The 7,488-nt window shown below is 42.0% G+C and overlaps 1 pseudogene; it reads right to left on the bottom strand.

Moving 5' to 3' along the window:
- Positions 1-1,059: 1,059 nt before the first annotated feature.
- Positions 1,060-4,368, bottom strand: LOC140626983 (exportin-7 pseudogene; annotated as a pseudogene).
- Between the last annotated feature and the right edge of the window lie 3,120 nt (positions 4,369-7,488).

The raw sequence follows: 7,488 nt of genomic DNA, 5'->3' as shown, positions 1-7,488 counted from the left end.
TTAATTTTCTTCTGTAGGTTAATTTTTTTTAATATTCCAAATGTTTATTATGGTTTTAATTTTATAAAAATGTATATTTTTAAAGGGGTGGGAGATTGTTATTTCATGCTGGGCAGACTTCGTTATTAACCACCCCTCCACTGTAGTAACTTCCTCCAGTTCATACATTCACAAGTGCAGGGTATATATATATAAATATCCACACACACACACACACATCCACACACACTGCCCCAAGGGCTGGGGAAGACTCAAAGTTATTGGCCACACAACTGGGCCTCTGATGGACTCATCCAAATGGTTCACCAAGAGAGCAACTGGCTCAATTCCTTCTCTCTGGTCTCTCCCTTTACAGAGACCAAGCACCCGAAGTCATAGAGATACATCCGACTTGTAAAAGCAAGAGGCATTTGTCTGAGGATGAGGATGAGCAAAATGGGAAAAAGGATGAAGCTAAGAACACCACTTTTAGCTGGAGTTGTCTGTCACTGCAAGAAGTCAAGGGACCTAGGGCAGCATCTACGGTTGAAGGGGAAGGATGGTGCTCTGCATGGCTTAGAGTTCCTAATAACAAGGGTAATAAAGTAATAGGAAGTGATAATTTGGGGGGGCAAGGGAAGGGCAATAAGAAAAAAATATACATTTGGAATTTTTACCTTTTTTTTTTCCCTCTCTACACTAAATATATCTCTGCACGTTCACACATCCTCGTCCAGTAAAGCTTCAGGTCACCAGAATACACATTTTTCCTCACTCGCATACATAACCCCTCATATCAGCATTGGTGCACTAGACTCTATAAAAATTTTTCAGTCACACTTTTTGTTTTTAAACTTGAGTCAATATAAACCTTGTTCAAAATGTTATGAAAAAATGTACATGTTTATAGAAGGCAGGTTGTCGCAGGACACCGGGGGCTCCCTGCACCCCCCCCCCGCCCCCTGGGGTGGCCCCAGGAGGAGGGGCTGGAGTCTCACACATTTGTGTCTCTATCTTCTCCCACCACCCTTCCCACCCAACCCCCCAGGAACCAGCAGCGCTCTGCCCCCTAGTGTGCATTCACACCCCTATTCCATGGGGAAGTAGCCAGTTGACTTTGCCAGTTTCCCCACACCCCTGGAGGAGGGAGCTAGGGTCATCCAGGCCCTCTCCCTTGTAATTGTTTGCCCCTCTGAGCCAGACCCAAAGGGACGTTGCTCTGTGCAGGTAGAGTCCAAGGAGGTGTCAGCTCATCATGCCATTGCTATTCACGCCATAAGTGGAATTCTTCATTGAGCCATTGACCTCTCGATGGAATGCCGACAGGTTCTGGGTGAACCTGTCTCTGTCTCTGTGTTTTGTAGGAAGATTTCACTCGATGCCTTCCATCAGGTTTTCAAAACACAGATGCATAGCCTGCTGCTTCTCTGGTGGCTGGCTGTTCACGATACTGTTTCTTAGGTCAGAAAAATACTTTTCATTAAGTAGTATCGAGCCAAGTAGGGGCTGAGATGTAGACCACTGGTTCCTACAGTCTTCAAAGATGATGATGTTCAGCACCATTGACAGCATCTGCTGGATCATCTCTGGATGCTGCGGCCACTCTCCTGGTTTAGGGGTGTCGTCCTCTTCTTGGTGCTCCATGACAGTTGCTTAAAGAGGTATGTCACAATGTGGTCCAGGCAGGAGCAGCAGCCTGTGCATACCATGGTGTCAAGTGCAGTGAGTCCTTCAGAAACGGAAGAGAGAATATACATGATGACATGAAGTTCCAGACTTGCAATAAAGTTCATGTTGTCCTGGGTCAGGACTTACAGTAGTGAATAGCAAGACTGGATGAGCTTGGGGTAGTCCAGGAGGTCACTGTGGGGAATAGAGAGGAGCAGCTCGATGAAGGTCTGTAGAGCATTGTCCAGCACATCATCTCCATAGAGACAGAAGACTCCAAAATTGACATAACTCCCACTGAGGGCAGCCTTCAGCATGGAGAAACAGATGGAGATGCCCTTGAGCTTCAGTGCAATAGACCTGATCCTTTGGGACCTCTCCTAGTGTCAGGATGCAATTGCCATACATTGTTATCATCTTGCTGGCTTCTCTGAAGAGTAAGATGCCATTGGGGGAAGAGACATCAAATTGGAGTCACTGGGATCTGTTATGAACTAATTCAGCCATCAGCTTGAGCACAAGTGTAGTACAGGCTGGATCATGGTACCATAGCTCAATTGCCCACTGAAGAATTGGCATGTAGGATGGATATATCCACTCCAACAGTATCATGAAGCTGGTCTTGGCATTGAAGGAGAAAGCTATCCTTCTCAGGTCTCTTATGAGGCCACTAGAGTTCGCTTTGCCTCTTGCTCGTTGGAACTATTAGTGCTAAACATCTGGGTCACAGCCTCAAATGCTGCCGTGATTGTTAATACCCAGAAATGAAAAGTGCGTGTGATTGTTCAGCATGAACTGTACTGCACTAAGCTTCATTAGTTTTCTTACACTACTGTATTCAATGGAGAGGTCATTGAAAAGCTGTAGTGTCTTGGAGGTGATTGGTTCACAGCAGTCCCACTATTTCAGGTTGGTGATGATTTTTTCCTATGAAGATGCTTAGGACCATAGTTTCATCATTCAAGCCCAGAACTTCTGAAAGTTGGCAGTACAGTTTAGAGGATTTTTGCACCTGGTCCCCAATATAGACCTTACAAAACTGTTCAAAAAAGCTCAGCATGGCCAATTCTAGCTTCTCATTACCTGCTTGAGTCAAGTGAGAATCTGTTAGGTTCATCAGCTGGAGCACCTGACAGACAAGCTCATCATCCATAGCATCTTGCTCATCAGTGCTGGCAAAAAACACTTGATCACCGATCACTGCGTCAATGATGTAATCCAGCCACGTCAGTCTTCCTTCCTGCACAGCAGCTCCTGATAGCACTGGGCAGACTGGTCAAACAACTGCACGAGGAGTGTGCATGTCTTCTCATACTCACAACGCTCAATGGTAGACAGCTGGTCCAGCTGCTGTTGCACCAGGCCTGTATCCTCCAGAGGGTCTTCCAGGCCATCCCTCAAGGTGATGTGCACAGATTCCAAACGGGATGTGATAATAGACTTTGGTGACCTCAGGAGTATAAGTTTCCAGCATGTGGGGCTCTGTGGCTTTCACATATGGCCCAGAGGCTGCCAGCCACTGCCACAGGCTCAGGAGATAGTGCACACTATTTAGGGCACTATCCCAGTGCTGTAGGCTGGTCACTGTGAAGTTAGCTATCAATCGGATGATCTCAGATAGTTTTCCCCTTTACTAATTCTCCCAGTTGATAGCTACTCTTCAATTGGGCCAGTGGTCTGCAAAACTCATGCTAATTGTTTGGGTCTGATAAACTCTGTGGGTTTTCCAGTATTTGTTTAACACCATCGACAAGATGTGAGAAAAACTTGGCCCTCTCTGCATTGTTAAGCAGGGATCTTCTGACTGAGGCAATCTATACTAAGCAGGATAATACCAGAGGTGAAAATGAAGGAGGGATGCAACGATACAGGTCAAAAAACAGCTGCAGAGTTGAAGAATCTAAGAATGCTGATCTCCAGCTGGTGGGAATCTGTACCGTGCACAGGTCATCTGAGGACTCATCAGTAGAAGTGCCGATGAAATCAAAGTTTAGGCAGTTATGAATTTGAGCAGTTGCATGAGCAAACCATGCTGACTTTTCATCATTCAAGTTTAGAGTCTTTCCTGAAGCCTGTTTTAGTAAATTGCAGGAAAGTGTAAAGATATCAAATAACGATGAATCTCGGAAAGAAGAGGCTATTTTTCTGTGCTTGGTTAAAGGATGGGTGGTGTCGGCTTGATTAATTTCATTGGTTAGCTGAGATAAAATTGTGACGCCAATGATGCAGTATTCACCACTATCCTATAAGAGCCCTGTGACGTCTGTGATTGCATTTCTGAAGACGTAGTCATCCTTCTGACAATCAAACCAGCCCAGTTTTGTGATTCTGGCATTTAACTGAGTAAGTGCTTGTGTCACAAAAGTTTTGTGAGCTTGACACTTTTGTGTCACACAAAAGTTGTGTTCACACAACTGTGAACACACAGTTTAGTTCCGAGTATCTATGTGTTGCTCCAATGGTAGAGGGTTGTTTGTGCGTGATACAAGATATTGTAAGGCATGTAGCTGCCAGTAACTGGGAGTAAGAGGAACTTCCTCTTTCGAGGAGTATCTGGCACTTGCTCAGGCAATCAGGGCTGTTGGTGAATTCATCCAAGGCTTTCTCTGCCTGGAGTCGAATGGTTGTATCTATTGTCTCATAAAGCCATTTGCACAGATTCTCTAGTTGGGCCAGGCTCTGCACATGATCTGCCATTTTGCTACATTCATGCTCCTCTCCCAAAATATATTTTAAAATCAGACACAGGAAAGCCCTTAAAATGGTACCTAATATAAATTTGCAGTAGATTTTACTGTTAGCCACTATTACTAGCTATTTTCATTATTACATGAGAGATGACTTGTCAGAGTACAGATATCATGTGTATTACAATATGAATATTCTCTGCAAAGCATGAGAAACTACTTTTAAATTATTTGTGTTGGCCTTCTAAACTCTTCCCTAGAAAACAATCCAATGTGTATTATCGAAGGCACACTGCCTTCTCAGGTGGAGATAAACAGGCAAAGACAATTTTATTCAAGACTATTGCAATAGGAGAGATACTGAACAACTCTGTTGAAATAAAAGGCAGGAAAGTTTCTGAGTGTTGGGTTGAGCTAGTGGAAAAGTACTGAAGAGTAGTAGTGGGGAAGTTGTTCAACGTGACCCAGCCACGTGTGTTTGCTAGTTGGCGCTTATGACATTAGACCCCTATCTTTTCACAGAGACTGGGAGATGGGGCCCTATCTCTCCTGATGATTATATTTAAGAAGGATGGCCACCCTGTCTCTGGGGAAGATGTCCCTAGGTTGTGGTACTTTGGCAAAGGGGCAGGGAAAGCATTTATAATAGAAAGTTTTATAAAGTGAATGCTCTAAGAACAGGGAAGTCAGGGACCTATAGTTAGGAAGAAACCTGCTTGAAGTTCAGTCAAGCTGAGGAGAACATTACGGTCATCTTTGCCAGTATTAAATCCAGGTGCCTATCCCAAATACTCCGTTATTCAAAGTAGTATGTTTTTGCTTAAGTTACATTTAGGCTCCCGAGATGGGAGCCATAAAAAGTCTATTACTATGTAACTTACCACCCCCAAACTCATTACCTTAAAAACAACAACTTATTCTTGCTCATGAATTAGTTGCTTTAGACTGGATTGAAGCTGAGTTTCCCTGAAAGTTGGGTCCAGGCTGAAGAGGCAGCAGCTATCTAGAAGGTCTTCTACATATCACTGATAGAAGTACTATGATTAGCTCATTGTGCTGCACAAATCACGTTTCTGCTTATGCTAATGTCTCCCTAAATCCTCTTTAAACAAAGCAAGTAATGTGACTGATCTCATAGTCAAGGATCCCAGAAAGAATACTCTAATCATAAAAAGGGGGAGTGAGGTATGTATTTGCTATACAGTAATGCAAAGTAGCAAAAGAAGTTTCTTTTCTAAGTTTCTCAGAGATCGCCAGCTAGATTCTTTCAGAATATATAGTTATGATGGTTTCCCATATTTCCATACTCATGGTTTGATCCTCTTGTTTTTCATTCCTTATTAATATCTCAGCATGTGACAAGTACTGTTTTAGAGCCTGACCATACAACGGTAAGCAAAACCAGACGTGGCCTATGCCCATATGAAGAACACAACTTAGTGGATGCTACAGACTGAATGTTTGTGTCCCCTAAAATTTGTATTTTGAAAATCTCCAATGTGAGGGTATTTGGAGATGGGGCCTATGGGAGGTGATTCCATCATGAGGGCAGAGCCTTCATTAATGAGATGAGATCAGTGCCCTTGGGACCTCAGAGAGATCCCTTTTGGTATCTATCACGAGGACACAGCAGAAAGACAGCTATGGGCTCTCACCAGACACTGAATTTGGTGGAGATTTCATCTTGGACTTCTCAGCCTCTAGAACTGTGAAAATTAAATCTCTGTTGTTTATAAACCACCTGATAAAATCACCTATAAATAGAAAGGTATTCCCATTGCAACAGCCTGAATAGACTAAGATAGTGGGCAAAACACAAAAAAATACAGAAATTCCTAAAATTTGGACCATGATCAACACCATGACAAAGAAATGTCTGGTGCCATGAGAGCTCATAATGCAAGAATTTAACTTAATCAGAGACATACTAGATGGAGGAAATAATACATTAAAAGGCCAAGTATTGTACTTTATAGGAACTGAAAGAAGTACAGGAAAGTGGAGAAGAAAAGTGAAAGCAGGACTCTGGTTTTCTTTTGTTTAGTTTTTTAAAGATTTTGTTTATTTATTTGAGAGAGAGAGAGAAAGAGAGAGCACATAAATGGTGGGGAGAGGCAGAAGAAGGAGAAGCTGACTCTCTGTTGAGCAGCAAGCTCCACGCAGGGCTTGATTGATTGCAGGACCCGTGGATCATGACCTGAGCCAAAGGCAGATGCTTAACCAAGGAAGCCACCCAGGCACCCCAGGATTCTGGTTTAGAAAAATGTTGCCTAATTAAAATATTATGACAGAAATTTTTATAGTTTTAAAGTTTCTAAGTTACACTAGAAAGGTAAAAAGAAACAGTATAATAAATTTTAATAACATATTTAAACCAATATTTCTAAAATATTATCATTTTAAAATGTATGCAATCAGTATAAAAAATATTAATGGTATATTTAATACTGTTTTATTTTTTTATACAAAGCCTTGAAAATTCAGTGTGTATTTTACATTAACAGTATATTTCAATTTGGACTTGTTCTATTTCAAACAAATATAGCTAGTGGCCACCATATCAGACAGTGCAAGTCCAGACCATGAAGTGACTTCCAGGTAATTTTAAGGAAAATGACCTATGTCCTGGAACATTGGCATGACACTGAATATTTTCAGCATAGTATATGTGGAGTAAGGGGATGGTAGTAATGTGATTAGATATGAGTTTTGAACAGATCACTAGCTATGGTGAGGACAGAGAGAAAAGCAAACAGATTTAAGAGAAAACATAGGTGGCAAACGTGAGCTGTAAGGGATTAAACACTAGGATGCAACACAGAAAACCCTTAATTTCCTGAACTGTTTAGCAGAAATAAATGAATATGGTCATGTGGAAGAAGGAAGATGGAGAGAAGTTCAATTTCAGACATGCTGAGTTTTGATTACTTTTAAAACATTTAAAAAGAGAGAGAAACTTAGTGGCTGGCTGTGCCAGTTTGAGACGTAGGGGAGAAGAGTGGGCTAGAGAAATAATTGTATAAGTCATTTCTCAATGACTGGCAAAGCCCTGAGCATTAATAAAAGAGCCCAAGGGGAAAAGCACAGAGTAAGAAGAAATGACAAGTTGACTTTAAAATGAGTTTAAGCGTTTTATATTGTTTTCTTGTCTTTG

Source organism: Canis lupus, chromosome 38 (assembly GCF_048164855.1).
Source record: "Canis lupus baileyi chromosome 38, mCanLup2.hap1, whole genome shotgun sequence".
In the NCBI taxonomy this organism is placed as follows: domain Eukaryota; kingdom Metazoa; phylum Chordata; class Mammalia; order Carnivora; family Canidae; genus Canis; species Canis lupus.
This window is presented reverse-complemented; position numbering and strand designations above follow the sequence as displayed.